Source organism: Fundulus heteroclitus, chromosome 6 (assembly GCF_011125445.2).
Source record: "Fundulus heteroclitus isolate FHET01 chromosome 6, MU-UCD_Fhet_4.1, whole genome shotgun sequence".
NCBI lineage: Eukaryota > Metazoa > Chordata > Actinopteri > Cyprinodontiformes > Fundulidae > Fundulus > Fundulus heteroclitus.
In genome coordinates, this window is record NC_046366.1 from 28,133,729 (window position 1) to 28,148,878 (window position 15,150).

Consider the following 15,150-nt stretch of genomic DNA (forward strand, 5'->3'; position numbering starts at 1 on the left):
ATTGAACTGCTGAAGCTAAAACTGGACTCTGTATCACATGTGTCCTGCATTGTTTACATCTCAATTGCTGTACTGTGAAATCACTGTGCACTTTATTCTGGAACTGTCCTGCAAAATTACTCTTTTTAATCATGCAAAGTTACTTTACTATCCTGCAAAGTTACTCTATATCCTGCAAAGTTACTTTATTATCCTGCAAAGTTACTTTATTTTCCTGCTAAGTTACTTTATCATCCTGCAACGTTACTTTATTCTGAAATCCACTGCAATTCACTGAAATTCCTAAGCTGTATGCAAATGAAATGTAGTTCTGTACGCACTCTGTGCATACAAAATGACAATAAAGTTTGTGTAAGTCTAAGTCAAAGTCTAAGTTAATTGTTTGTTGTTGTTGTTGTTTTATTTACATGTTCTATGTTTACGCTCTGTGCTCTGCCCAGTGGCTCCAAAATATTGCATTGTGTGCATTTATGGTGGTACATAAATCACAGGCTGTTTCCTGTGCCGGGCCCTTCCAGAGTTGCCGAGTCAGCCTGTATGTTCACCGCGCAGCTGGCACCACAGACAGGGGCCCGTCAGATGAGGTCAGAGGCCCCCGAGCGGGCCGGAGGCCACAGGAACCACAAAAATCCTGACTCCAGCGTGGGACAGCGACTCGCTTTTAGGTCTGTTTCAAATAAAAAAAATAAAAGAAACACAGTGGTGCTGTATCATGGTCTTTATTGGATTTACAGGATTTGGTCTTATTTTTAGTTTGAGCCATCACTTCTCTTTTTGCTTTCGCTTTGTTCTTCAGAGCAGAGCCACAGCCAGAGCAGCCGGTTCTCATCCGCCAATGGAAGACGGCCTCAGCGGGCCTGAGAAAAACCGCCCACGGTAAACAATCCATCAGAGAGAACATGACAGCTAATGGGTTCTGCGAGCCATTCGGGTTTGTTCTGGCGTTTTCTGTAGCAGAGCCGGGCGTCTTCATGTCATCGCCGCGTCACGCCGCGCTCTGCTTACTGTCAGTCAGAGCGGCAGCAGAAAAGCAGGTTTAATGGAGAAATCAAGCGTTCGTATTCCATCTGGTTTTGTTACTGGATCGCACACACTGCACGGCAAAACGTATTCACTACTGACTTCGATATATTTTGTTAGAGTTTTTATGTGTCAGGACCAAGTAGAACTTAATTGTAAAGTGGTGTGATTTTTTTTTTACATTATTCCTGGGTTTTTCTTTTTTCCTTTATAAATAAAAATCTGAAAAGTGTGGCATGCATTTGTATTCGTGCCCACTGTGGAGCCATGAATGGAACTTCTTTTTAGCTCTTTTTAGCTTTCATCAATGGGTTTGTTATTATCGTACTTCCATAAGGACCAGATTAGTGGACTGCGTGAGCAATTAGTTGATTACCTGTCCTGTTTATAGATTCTCCCTTCTGAGCCGTAGATCTCTGCAGCTTCTCCAGAGTCTCAAAGGACCTCTTGGCTGCTTCTCTAATTGTTTCCCCGCCCATCAGTTTAGATGGACAGCCATGTTTTGGTAGATTTGCCGTTTTTGCCAGACAAATATCTTTCTGTTTTCAGACGATGGACTGATCCGAGCTCTGTGAGATGTTCAAAGCTTCTGAAGTTGTTTTACAACCTAACTCCACTTTAAATCTTCCCCCTGACCAGTCTGCTGCTTCTCTTGGTCTTCATGATCATTTTTGTTCACTGATGTTCTCAAACAAACATCCTAGGCCTTCACAGAGCAGCTGGATTAATGCTGAGATTAAATCACAGACATCTCAACTTCTACCCGCTAATTAGATGAGTTCACAGGGCCGCTCGCTGCATGCTCTAGATTTTATTAAGGGGTGTCAGAGCAAATGGGGCTCAAATACAAATGTACACCTCACTTTTCAGATGTTATTTGCAAATTTTAAGTATAATTTTGCTCTTGGTTGTGTTGCTCTGTCTCATAAAAATCCCAATCAAGCATATTGATGCTTGTTTTAAATGTGACAAAATGCTGGAAAGCACCCCTGAAGCCCGACCATAGTAAATGTCGTGACCAATGGCTTTGTCATATGCAGAATGAGTCCAACAATGGAAATCAGCCGTTCAGATTTCCTTTTATGGGGTGAAAAACACATTTGGCACAGTTTTGGCTCATTTGGCTAAATTGTGCCAAAATGACCGCTCCGTCTGGCACACTGCCCACGAAAACCATTGTGGATCAAATATGCTTCAACTGATTGAGTCCAAATGTGCTGCAGTTATAGTGGAGATGTTGATAAATACAATCTGAGGTGTCAGCTATGTTTTTAAAAGAACTTCTTCACTGTTCATTTGGAAAAACTTTAAAAATTACATTTGTTTCTTTGTTTAATTACAAATAAATCTGACTTAGCGACAGTTATCATAGTGGCTCCACAGGAAAATATTATTTTGTCTTAGCAGTACACTGGTACCAACAGGTTGAATTTAGACCTGATAATCGTGGAGCTATTCTTGATTTATGTCAGTTGTGAATTTTCAGGTGGAAAATGCTTCTAAAACACTCGGGGGACTTAACAGGCTGGAGATTAATACTCTTGCAAGGAAGTGAAGATGTTCTTGAGGACAAAAGTTTTAAACCAAGGGTGTCCAACATGTGGCCCAGGAGCCATTTTGGGCCCTCTAGATAGAAATTCAAGAATTATGCAAATCATTTCCCCCCAGCACAAGTAGTTGATTTACATGGGGACTTTTTATCTTTAATTAGTGTTAAAAAAAATACTTAACAGCTTAAAATCATCTAACAATGTAAAATGTTAGGCACAACACAAAGTACGTTTCTATTTATAACCACGGTTTATGCATTCTGTTTCATTTTATAGTAGATGGGACTACTTATATTCAGTGATTTCTACTCCTATCGCTGGGAATAGACTAAAATGTTTTCTATTATTTATTTAAATCGAGGCCAAAAGAATGTGCAATCTTTGTGCCTTGGTTTTAATGAGGCAAATATGCATAAAGCTTCGGAGCTACAATTCACACGTCTCAGTGCTACAAAAACAATCCGACTATTTTATTTGACCAGTAAAAAATACGGAATGCCTAAATAGTTAAAGCTTAGTTTATTGTTGAGCAATAAATGTGACAATTTCGGCCCCTCGTAACAAAAAGTTTGGACACCAGTGATTAAAGCAATCAGTCATTTTTATGTATTTGCTCTTTTCTATTCGGTTTTTAAGGAATACAGACATTTACATCCCGAGGGACAGTTTACCCTTGACCCGGGGAGCTTTTTTATTTTCCGAAGAGCTCCACACAACGGGGTCCGTGATTGCACATGGGGGTATTTACTGAGGTAACACAGATGAAAAGACCTCCCTCCTCTCCCACCTCCGCTGTCCTCTCCGCCTCAGTTTCCCTCTCTCCGCCTGGATTGATTTAAACGTCTTTGAGGCAGCAGATGTCGGCTGTGGCGAAGCTGAACTCGGGGCCAGTTGGGGTCTGGGGAACGTTCTCATGTTTGATTCAGTGTCTTGCTGCAGCTTTTCATTTTTGAACTGGAGGGTAAGACCAGAGGCGATGAATCAAAGCTGCTATGGTGCGTTGAAGGCAAACCATCTAATACAGTTTGTCTGTTGTTTCCCTGCTGACATAAGGATTCCTCCAGGTCTCTATTTCATCTTATAAAGTGTCACTTTGCATCAGACGTCAAGAGACGAGAAGCTGAAACTAACTAGAAAAAGCTTTTCCTGCGTAACAGCGAGTGAGAATGCTAATCTGCACAATGATTTGAGCAGAAGATCCCTGCAGAAGAGAAAAAGTAGCTGAAAAACATTGAAATCAGATTTAAAGAATTTGAAAAAAATTGAAGAATTAGAAGAAATAGAAGAATGTGAAGAATTTGAAAAATTTGAAAAATATGAAGGAATTTGAAGAATTTTAAGGAAGATGAAGAATTTGAAAAAGTTGAAGAATTTGAAAAAATTTGAAGGAATTTGAAAAAATTTAAGGAATTTGAAGAATTTGAAAAAGTTGAAGAATTAGAAGAAATAGAAGAATGTGAAGAATTTGAAGAATTTGAAAAATATGAAGGAATTTGAAGAATTTGAGAAAATTTGAAGGAATTTGAAAAAATTTAAGGAAGATGAAGAATTTGAAAAAGTTGAAGAATTTGAAAAAATGTGAAGAAATTTGAAAAAGTTGAAGAATTTGAAAAATTTGGAAGAATTTGAAAAAAAAATATTAAATTTGAAGAATTAGAACAATTAGAACAATTAGAAGAATTGGAAGAATTTGAAGGAATTTGTATAAATTTGCATTGATTTCAATGGGAACAGCCAAAAAAATCGCACAAAAAGTGAAATATTTTAAAAAGATTAAAAGTTTGCTTTACCATGAGATATAGCAGTCATGCCGGGAACAAGCTGAACGTTTTGATACCAAAATTGTTGAAATCGGTTGAAGAATGCGGGAGTAGTTAGACGGAATAATAATAATAAAGAACAGGAAAAGAATACGTGAGAATACTGTATAGCATTCTCACTGATAAAAAAAAGCAGGCCGTGACAACATAATCTACATGCATTTTGCTTCTAAGGAAGTCTAGCAGTCTTCATCAACAGATAGTCAGGCTATTTGAAAATCAATTAAAGTTTTTCTTTAGACTTTAGCTGCTTTTTCACTAACCCTCTTTCCCATCCTAGTACCCGGCGTGCCTAATATCAGCTTTAAGACGAAGGCGCTCCAAGTTGAAGCAGCAGGAAAGTCAGGAACAGTGAAAGTTTAAATAACACCATGACCCGATGGAAATAAAACAATTTTGAAACTCCATGAAAACATAGAAAGTTAAATCAAACTGTATCACGCTATGCTGTTGTCTATCATAAGATGGAAACAGAAGGTGTGTTTTTCTGACCAACAAGTGATCCTGGAGGTTTATTGTTTTTCTCTCACACTCTCAGATGGCTCTGCCTTGGTGCCCTTTTTGATCAAATCTCCTTTTGTACCCATTTACCAACATAAAGTAGTGCATAATTGTGAAGCAAAAGGTAGAGGGACATGTTTTTTTTTATCTATTTCTACAAATAAAGATCTGAAAAGTGTGGCATGCATTTGCAATCAGTCAACCTGAGTCGACATTTTGCAGAACCGCCTTTTCCAACCATCACAGCTGCACGGCCTTTAGGATGTGTCTCCATCTTTGCACGCCTGCAGACTGAAACTTTTCTTTTGGAAGAGACCGTACTTCCTTCAGTGGATACACTGCAAAAATGGATCTAAAAATAAGTAAAATGTTCTTAAAATTTGTGTTTTGGTCCTAGATTTGAGCAGGTAAATAAGATGATCTACCAATGGAATGAGTATTTTGACCCCTAAAATAAGATAATTAGACATACTGCACTTGAAATAAGATGATGAAGATGAGCTGTTCCTATTTTAGGTGCAAAAGTCTTATCCCATTGGCAGATAATCTTATATACCTGCTCAAATCAAGGACAGATACACTCATTTTAAGAAAATATTACTTATTTTTTGTTCTGTTTTTGCAGTGTACAAATAATGCTGAACACGTTGCCTCCTTTTTAATTTTTTTCAAATAACATCACGGTTCGTTGTTGCCAATAAAATTAAGACTTGCCTCAAAACATGTGTGACCAAGTGAGGTTTGGACAGACATGTTTGGTACTAATGTGTAGCACCAAAACATCAGGGGTGAAACGATTAACCCCTCATAACTTAGAGGGACGTTCCCACTTGACATGCAACTCTCCCTTCCTCATCTCGCCTTTTTACAGCGCCCTGCAAACATGATGCGAAGATCCGCGGGGAGACGTGAAAGCGGTAAAGTCATCCAGTTCTGCAGAACAACGGTTTAATAAGAAACAGAGAGACAGCAGCTTTGAAATGTCCCCAGACGCATTCGTCTGGCGCTGGCATGTTTAGAGACGCTAACGAAAGGGGGCTTAATGTGAAAAACATGTTGGGAGAGAAATTCATCAATCAGAAGGCAAACTCATAATCAACATAGCTGAGTTTCTGTGACACCGTTTGACCCTGATGCAAACAGGATGCAGGTTTTCAGGTGGCTTACTGTCCCTTTGAGCTCCTTTGACTATCAAAGCGGCCTCATTTCCACCTCATGTAGATCTCATTCCTGCAGCGGCACAAAGAGGGTGCAGCGATGCTTTGATTAGCCACACGGGACAACAGTGGGGTCAGCGCAGCAGAACAAGCCTCCAGGCTCTCCTCAATGCAGACTTTCTTATTAATACCCCTCGTGGGCTTCCTTCTAAATCCCATCACCGTGTTTGTCCGGATCTTGCTCAACGGCTTTTCCGGTGACAGAGAAAAGAGGCAGAAAGGAGGCCTGGAATCAGTCTCCCAGAGCGAGGATCCAGGATTAGAGCTAAAAGAGCAAACACTGTGGAGCGTTGCAGGGAAGGCGGCAGTGAGGGGTTTAGGACTCCAAACAATGGAAATTAATTAGAAGTCCCTCAGAGGAGCATTGCTCTTCTGATTAAGGAGGAGGGAGATTAGTGGTTAAGCGCATATGAAACACTGTTTTTGTAGTGGTGGGGCCTCCTTCACCAGGACTTCTGTGTCTGTGTGGAAACGTGGATTTAGACCCCACACTGCAAACAATATCCCAGCGCCAGACTGCACAAAATGTGCAGCAGATGCCCAAATCCACTTTTTGTCCTCCTTAGTATCTTAAATCAGGGGTTCCCAATGTGCGGCCCGTGGGCCACTTGCGGCCCTTGGGATGATCTTGTTCGGCCGCTGGCTGTAATTCACCAATCATACAAATTTGGCCCGTATGCACAGCCGGTTGATGAAGATCTATGTTTATTAGTTTGTTTTTTAAGGCGACACATCAAAATCTTCTGAAAATATAAGTTAAAGCACAAATAATTCATCTTTTACTAACACATTTTCTACCTTTCACTTTAATTTTATAGTAAATAGAATCACAAACATCCAGTGAATTTTACTTCAAAGTACATGTGGATGAATCCATTTTTTATCATGTCATGTCTTGATGACATCAAAACCTAGATGACTTTAAATTTCCTGCATCTAAATTCTGACCGAAGTTGTAATCTTTGGGCCAGAATCCTCAAAAAACAAACTTCTTAACCAATCACTTAATCTGGGTGGCATTAACCTGCCCTCTGGTAATAAAGTAAAAAATCTTGGTGTTATTTTTGACCAAGACATGTCATTTAAATCCCATATTAAACAGGTTTCCAGAGTTTCCTTTTTTCACCTCCGGAATATCGCCAAAATTAGAAACATTCTGTCCAGGAGTGATGCTGAAAAACTAGTCCATGCATTTGTTACTTCAAGGCTGGACTATTGTAATTCTTTACTATCAGGAAGTCCACAAAATGCAGTTCAAAGTCTTCAGCTGATCCAAAATGCTGCAGCAAGAGTTCTGATGAAAATCAACAAGAGGGATCATATTTCTCCAATTTTAGCTTCCCTTCATTGACTTCCTGTTAAATCAAGAATAGAATTTAAAATTCTTCTTCTAATGTATAAAGCCCTTAATAATCCAGCTCCATCATATATCAGAGCTCTGATTACCCCGTATGTTCCTAACAGAGCACTTCGCTCTCAGACTGCAGGTCTGCTGGTGGTTCCTAGAGTCTCTAAAAGTAGAATGGGAGGCAGATCCTTTAGCTATCAGGCTCCTCTCCTGTGGAACCAACTCCCAGTTTTGGTCCGTGAGGCAGACACCCTATCTATTTTTAAGACTAATGTTAAAACTTTCCTTTTTGACAAAGCTTATAGTTAGAGTGGCTCATGTTACCCTGAGCTACCTCTATAGTTATGCTGCTATAGGCTTAGAATGATATCAGGATCTAATTTTCTCACTCTATAGAGTTCTACTGTTCTTCAATTATGCATTGTGTGTCGTCATTTCTGCTTTAACTCTGTGCCACGTCGCCCCATAAAGAAAATCAGATGGGATAGTTTTGTTAACTAGGATAAATTGTGTATGGGAAACTTTTATATTGATCCTAAAACAAAAGTGTTCATCATCATGATGCTGCAGCCCCTTTGTTGGGAGCGGGGTTGGATCTGGACATTCGGGGACCCCAAACATAATGTTTTGGGGGTTCTACATTACCATAAGTAGGATGTTAAATATACTTGAAACCAAATGCTGTAAGCAATTATAAACCTTTGCATAACATTTGACCTCTATGACTGTGGTGTATCATAGTTAACTGCTAATTGAGCAGCTGAATGCTGAATGCATGTATGGATGAATAAATGAGGGCACAGATTGTGTTTGTAAAGCACTTTTGAGTAGCCTGGTTGGCTAGAAAGGATCTACATAAGTACAATCAATTTACCAATTCAATTCAATTCAATTCAATTCAGTTGTTGGCATAAGGGAGACATATTGTGCAAAATCCACTTTTTAGCCATTAAAAACATTTAGCTGTGTACATGAAGTCTTTTGGAGTGCAGAATATTTTAATATAGCTGGTTAGATATCTTCACATTCTTTTTGGGTCATATTTTTCAAGCTGTTCACTTTTCTCTGTTATGTTTTTTTAAACAATCATGTCACAGTATGTGCTGCAAAGCTGCTAAAAGTGCCTCCTTTGTGTTTAATGAGACAGCACCTCACAATACTTGTGGACGTTTATAACAACACATACAGCAGCCATCTCACAGAACAAAAGGAATGCAATCATAGATTAACGTATGTTTTTCACATTTAATCTAAAGAATTAACAAGTAACAAGACAAACAACTTAAATGCTAAAAAGAAACCTCAAAACTTCAAACTAACTAACTATTCTCACTAGTAATAAATAGGACTCCCATTGAAAGCTTAACAGTGTGAATAAGGTAAAAACTGCAGCAACAACAACAACAACAACAAAGAAATTCTAAACAAATGAATACAAAGTTACAAAATAAATAAACAAAAAAATCCTCTTTTTTTAATTTTAACAAAATGAACAAGTATTTACAGAGAAAAAGGCAATGAAATAAATAAAACCATTCAGAGAAAGAAAATAAAAAAAACTTCTTATGAAATGAGAAATATATTCAAAAACGAAATAAATAAAATCCTTCCATTGTCTTCCATTAATCCGAGATTGGGCCACAAGGAAACAGGTCCAGGAAAGAAACCCAGATTATCCCTCTTCTCATGGACATCCTCCAGCTCATTTTGGGGGACCCGAGAGGGTTACAGGCCAGAAGGGATATCTAGTCCCTCCAGCAGGTTAAGGGTCTCCCTTGGTTGGCTCTCCTCCCAGTGGGATGCACCTGGAAAACCCTCAAAGAGAGGCGTCCAGGGGGCATCCTGATCAGATGTCCAAACCACCTGAACTGTATCCTTTTGATGCGGAGAAGCAGCAGCTCTACTTTGAGCCCCCTCTGGATGATGGAGCCCCTCGCCCTGTCTCTAAGGCTGAACATGTTTACTCTCTGGAGGAAGCTCATGTCAGACGCTTGTTTGAATAAATAAACAATAAAAACCTCACTGCAGCAAAATCACTTCCCTTTTCGAATGTGTGTTCTCTTTAATAAATAAAGGTAACGATTAGTTAAAAAACATCATTGCATCATAATCTCTAAGAGTACCTGTCAATCAATTTACATGCATGTTTCAGTAGCTGTTGATTGAGCCAAATTGTACATGATTAACGTAGTCTCTAAGGTGTTTGTCAGGCATTGGAGCTACAGCGAGTCCGTTTACGGTGCATCAGTCTTGGGGGCCCCCTAGTGGCCGGGGGACCATAATCAGCCGCTTGCTCCGCTTAATAGCAGTTCCGGCTCTGGTGGGGAGGACTTGCAGGATCGCGGTACATTTGAGTAAAATTAAACTGAAAATATAGTGGATATGTTGGCTTAGGAGGACAAATGTCTCTGGGATCTCATAACTCATCTCTGAACTTGGGTGTTTTGGACATAAGTCAGAACAAAAGCTCTATATATAGTTTATACAAATGCGCTGTGGGATTTTGTTTGTCAGTGAGAAACACGCTTACCAGAATAACGATAAATGTACTGAATAACTGTAAACCATTGTGCTGACAATGGTCAGTGGTTAAAGGTAAATATTTGGGATTTGCAGTGACACAATCACACACTGGAAACTTTAGAAAAATACAACCTCTCTCTTTCTTTTATAACTGAATGCTTATAAAAAATTATCATCTCATTATGTTTATGAACTATTTTTCATTCTTCTTAAAAAAATGCGTATAATAATAAAAAATGCAACAATATAGCATTATTGTTGAGGTATTTGTATTTAATTCCATGAGTTTTTGTATCAAAATGTCTTTTTTTTAAAGTCCTCTTTTATTTCATACTGCCACTTTTAAGCAGAATCATTTCGCCTGACAATTAAGAGCAACAGGGCGTGGCGAGCAGTAGGATTGGCTGCTTCTTTACCCAGACCAAAGCAATCCAACACAGAGCTTCAAGTTGGGCCTAAAGGGCCCAGTTCAGAGCTGCATCCTTTGAAGGACCCAGTGTTTGTGAGCCGGGTAAGGAAGAGATCAGCTTATAAATTGGTTTCGGGCCCACATAATTTTCTAACTATCCAAACTGCTCTGACTGTAGCGGGTTTGAAGCTTCATAGCAGGGTTTGCTGCCAGGACGAGGTGCAGCAGCTGTCTGTGAGACTGCAGAAGGGGAAAGGCCATCATGGCTCCCTCAAGTAACTGGAGAACTGCTTTCACGGTGAAGTTGCTAATAACACAGTAAAAAAAAAAGTTCCTTAATTGAAAATGAATAAATCAGTGAAGCAGGAGTCTGAAAATTTGCTGCCATCAGCGCTGCTGTGACAGAGACAGCGTCAGCCTCCTCAGAGAATGAAAGCAATCTGTGGGATTCTATATAAGTCAATGGCACAATCGCTACGTCACAGTTTCAGTCTGGCAGATACCAGAGCGAGCCGGCGCATGATTAGCTTGGATTGTTTTTGTTGTCAAGAGCAATCCTAACCTTTGCAATCACTGAGCAGGCCCGGGCCACCAGGAAAACTCTTGGTGCTCTCGAGTCCTACCCCTGACTGTACACGGTTATTATTTTTCCCTTTGTGTATTCAATATGGCTCACAATCTTTTTTAATGCTGTTTTAATTTTATTCTCATGCATTATTCAGCCAAATGTGACGTCTGATACCTGTGTAATTCTCACTGCGGAAAGCCAGCAGGAGTCTGAAAGCAATGTGCCGGTAGAAAGCCGTTCTCACCTTCATCGCCCACTGGAACATCAGCGGTCTACAAATACGGCCTTCGAAGGATGCAACCCAGAACACTTTCTATAGTGAGCTGTTTATGGAGCTGCCAGGAAAAACTAATCACTGTTTAAGGATCAGCCAATAGGGAGCAGGTCCAACCCACTGACGCTAATAAGCAGGCAAAGTGATTCTGTGGATAAGTGGCATTATGAAATAAAAAGGCCATCAAAAATTACATTTTGAAATAAAAACTGCTGGAATTAAATAATAATGCCTCAATAATAATAAAATTATGCGAAATAGATTTTTATATTATCATTTTAAAAAAAGAATGACAAATATTTCATAATTATGAGGTGATACATTTGTAAGGGTTCAGTTATTTCAGAATTACATTGTGACTTTGAATATTTATATCTTATCTGTTCAAGTAGATAATTATTTCATAAGGTTTTATTTGCCTATTTCATTTTGAGCACTTTGGTGAACAAATGGAACAATTATTGCAAATAATGTTACAGAGCATTTTAAATGGCTAAAATATACAGGGGTTGGACAATGAAACTGAAACACCTGGTTTTAGACCACAATAATTTATTAGTATGGTGTAGGGCCTCCTTTTGTGGCCAAAATTGGTCACAGATGCGCCAGCAAGACGTGCACTAACAATTTGTCCTCTTTTGAACTCTGGTATGTCACCCATAATGTTGTGTGCATTGCAATATATTGAGCAAAACTGTGCTCTTACCCTGCTAATTGGACCTTCACACTCTGCTCTTATTGGTTCAATGTGCAATTAATGAAGATTGGCCACCAAGCTGGTCCAATTTAGCCATGAAACCTCCCACACTAAAATGACAGGTGTTTCAGTTTCATTGTCCAACCCCTGTATATATATATATATATATATATATATATATATATATATATATATATATATATATATATATATATATATATATATATATATATAAACATATATATATATATATATATATATATATATATATATATATATAATTCCAAATGATGTCCATACATCATTTTCTTTATATAATTCCACTCCCAACTCTTATTCTACTCCCAATTGGTGAATCCAGGCAGATTTCCTCTGCAGTGATGCACTGTTTAACACAAGGACTTCAGTGAACGCCTTGAGCCTGAAGTTAATGAATAAAGGTTTAGATGTGATCTATATGAAAACTGTTGTTGGCTAAGGAAAAACTAACTGCTGGGCTTTGCTGGACTATGTGTTTTGGTCAGAAGACACTAAGACTGAACTTCACAGTAACAAACGCTCCAGGTGAGTCTGGTGTGACACACTTGAATGTGTGGAAAAGCCCCTCATGTCCACCGTTAGGTACTAATTATAGGTACAGATCTGTGATGCTGTGGGCCTGTTTCTCCTCCGCAGGTCCGGTCCCACAACTTTGTTGAAACAGCTGGACATCTTGAAGGAGAATCTGGTGGAAGCTGACACAAAACTGAAAACGATCATTGGGTCTTTCAGTAAGATTATAGTCCAGTAGAGATGAACAAATCAACTCAAAAATGCTTCAACAGGCATAATGTGTCATTATTTTTCATGTATATAAATAAATTACAGAGGTCGGTGGCAAAGACTTTCCTGTCCTCTAAAAAACGTAGGATTTGCTCCTGGTATGGGTAGTTTTAATTAAATTGGGTTTGATTATATTTGCTTTAGGCACCTGATCAATTTCATGGGTATTAAAGACAGTTTCACACCCAACTAAAGGCACGCTTAGCTCTCCACAACCTAAACGCCCCGCTAGGAAATGGATTACAGCAAATTTAGAAAACCACTTTAATGGGTTTAGGATTAAACAATAAGGTTTACCTCTTCCTACTATCCTCATCAACACGAAGAAACCACAAAGACATCTCTGCAGCATATCAAAATATACCACACATTATAGGGGCCCCCTGGTCTTAATGTACCCCAGAAGATCTCACCAAGACCCTGCAGAGACCTTCATCCAGTACGAAGCCACCCTTGAAGAAACATCATGAGGTGCCGTAATATAAACTAAAAAAAACGTTTTGAAATGGAAAACAATGGTCTGAGTGCCAGATGCGATTAATTTTAACAGTTTGACCGAGGAACCGAAGAGCCGCCCGAGGGTCAAAAGGCCAGAGACAAATAGGAAAAGGAGCTCAAGTTCAAAAGACAGCTTCAAACTCAAGGGTCTCCATCAAAAATAGACTCAGCAGATGTTGAGGAGGAAAAACACTGTGAAGCCTCTTCTGGCTCCAGGCGGAGAAGTTACAGTAAGAAGGTGTTTAATCTGAGGGCCACAAAGAAGAAAAATGTGGCCTCCATCATGACTGATACCCGCATGGAGTGGTTCAGACGGAAATTTAAGCAAATATTTTTAATTTTTACGTTTTATTTGGGATTCTGCTGGTCCACTTTTAAACAACAACATTTGAAGATTAAAAACCTGTAAAAAATTTGTTTCATCACTTCTTATATTGTCAGTGATTTTGTTTCCCTTTGACTTTTAATACTATCTATATTAGGGCTGGATGATATAGAAAAAATGTGTATTGATTAAGAAGAAATAATATTGATCTATATTGATAATTATAAAAAAAAAACATATTTTAAGTGTAGCCCTGACCATCTTATGTTCTTGCTTGATGACCTATTTTTAAACAAAGAACACACTGACACTGCATTCAAACGCAACCTTTTATGTAACCAACTTTTTTACCATAACTGCAAGTTTTAAATAAAAATAAGTCTTTGAAGGGGCGGAGCTTGGTGACATAGCATTTGTGGATCTGTGTTTGTGATTGGTTGGGAGGGTATGATGACTCTAGCATTAACCTGCATGGCTAAAATGCAAAAGGAAGGAAGTTTTTATTGACCCCTTTTCTGTCCTACCACACGTCTATTGATCAATATCTATTATTATTGAATTATCGTCCAGCCCAAGTCTGTATCACTTTAATGTATAGCACTTTTAGTCTTTACACTTACCTTATAGACAGTTTAAATTGTATTGCTCCTGGTGTACAAGATAAGTTTATTAATCATTCTCCTTTCTCAAAAAAATAAATGTTAAAATAAATAATTTAGAAAAGAAGTAGGTTTGAAGGTTACGCAATTTACACACACACACATAGATAGATAGATAGATAGATAGATAGATAGATAGATAGATAGATAGATAGATAGATAGATAGATAGATAGATAGATAGATAGATAGATAGATAGATAGATAGATAGATATTGAGAACCAGGACAGTGACGTAAACCGCAGATTAATTTCTTGTTGTGAACATCGTTATTTTACAGGCATTAAAAGCCAATACAGTGGACACCAAGCGGTCCGCGGACAGTTTCTGAACTTAGCCTGAACAATAACGCACAGAACGAAAAGTTAGCGCCTAATTAATTATCTGTACCACTGGAAATGTGTTATTTTGATGGTCATGTATGCAGTTGGAGGTTCAAGCGCTCAGTATCAATTCTGGCCAACTTAATAAATTACCAAATGTTATGAAATGTTTTGAATGCTTAGCAATTAATCCAGGCCAGTTTGCAGACAGGAAGGAAAGGAAGACGCTCTTTCATCCATCATCCCCTCTGCTCTCACTCACCTGGAGATCAGATGTATCAGGCTGCTCCTCCTTCACTTCAGTTCAGCATTCAAAACGACTGACCTGCAGAATATAGTCGGCAGATTGATATGGCTTTTACCACCACCATCCCTCTACGACTGGTTAATGAACCTGACACACAGGCCCCAGTCAGTGAGGATCCACAGAATGTCCTCCTCCCTCATCAACAAAGGTCATCCTCAGGGCCGTGTACTCAGCCCCCTGCGCTACACTATGTTCACAGCTTCATTGTGAAGTTTGCAGATGGCATGGCAGAGCTCGATTTCCCATGACGAGGAGCCGTCATGCAGGCAGGAGGTAGAGGATCTGGTGG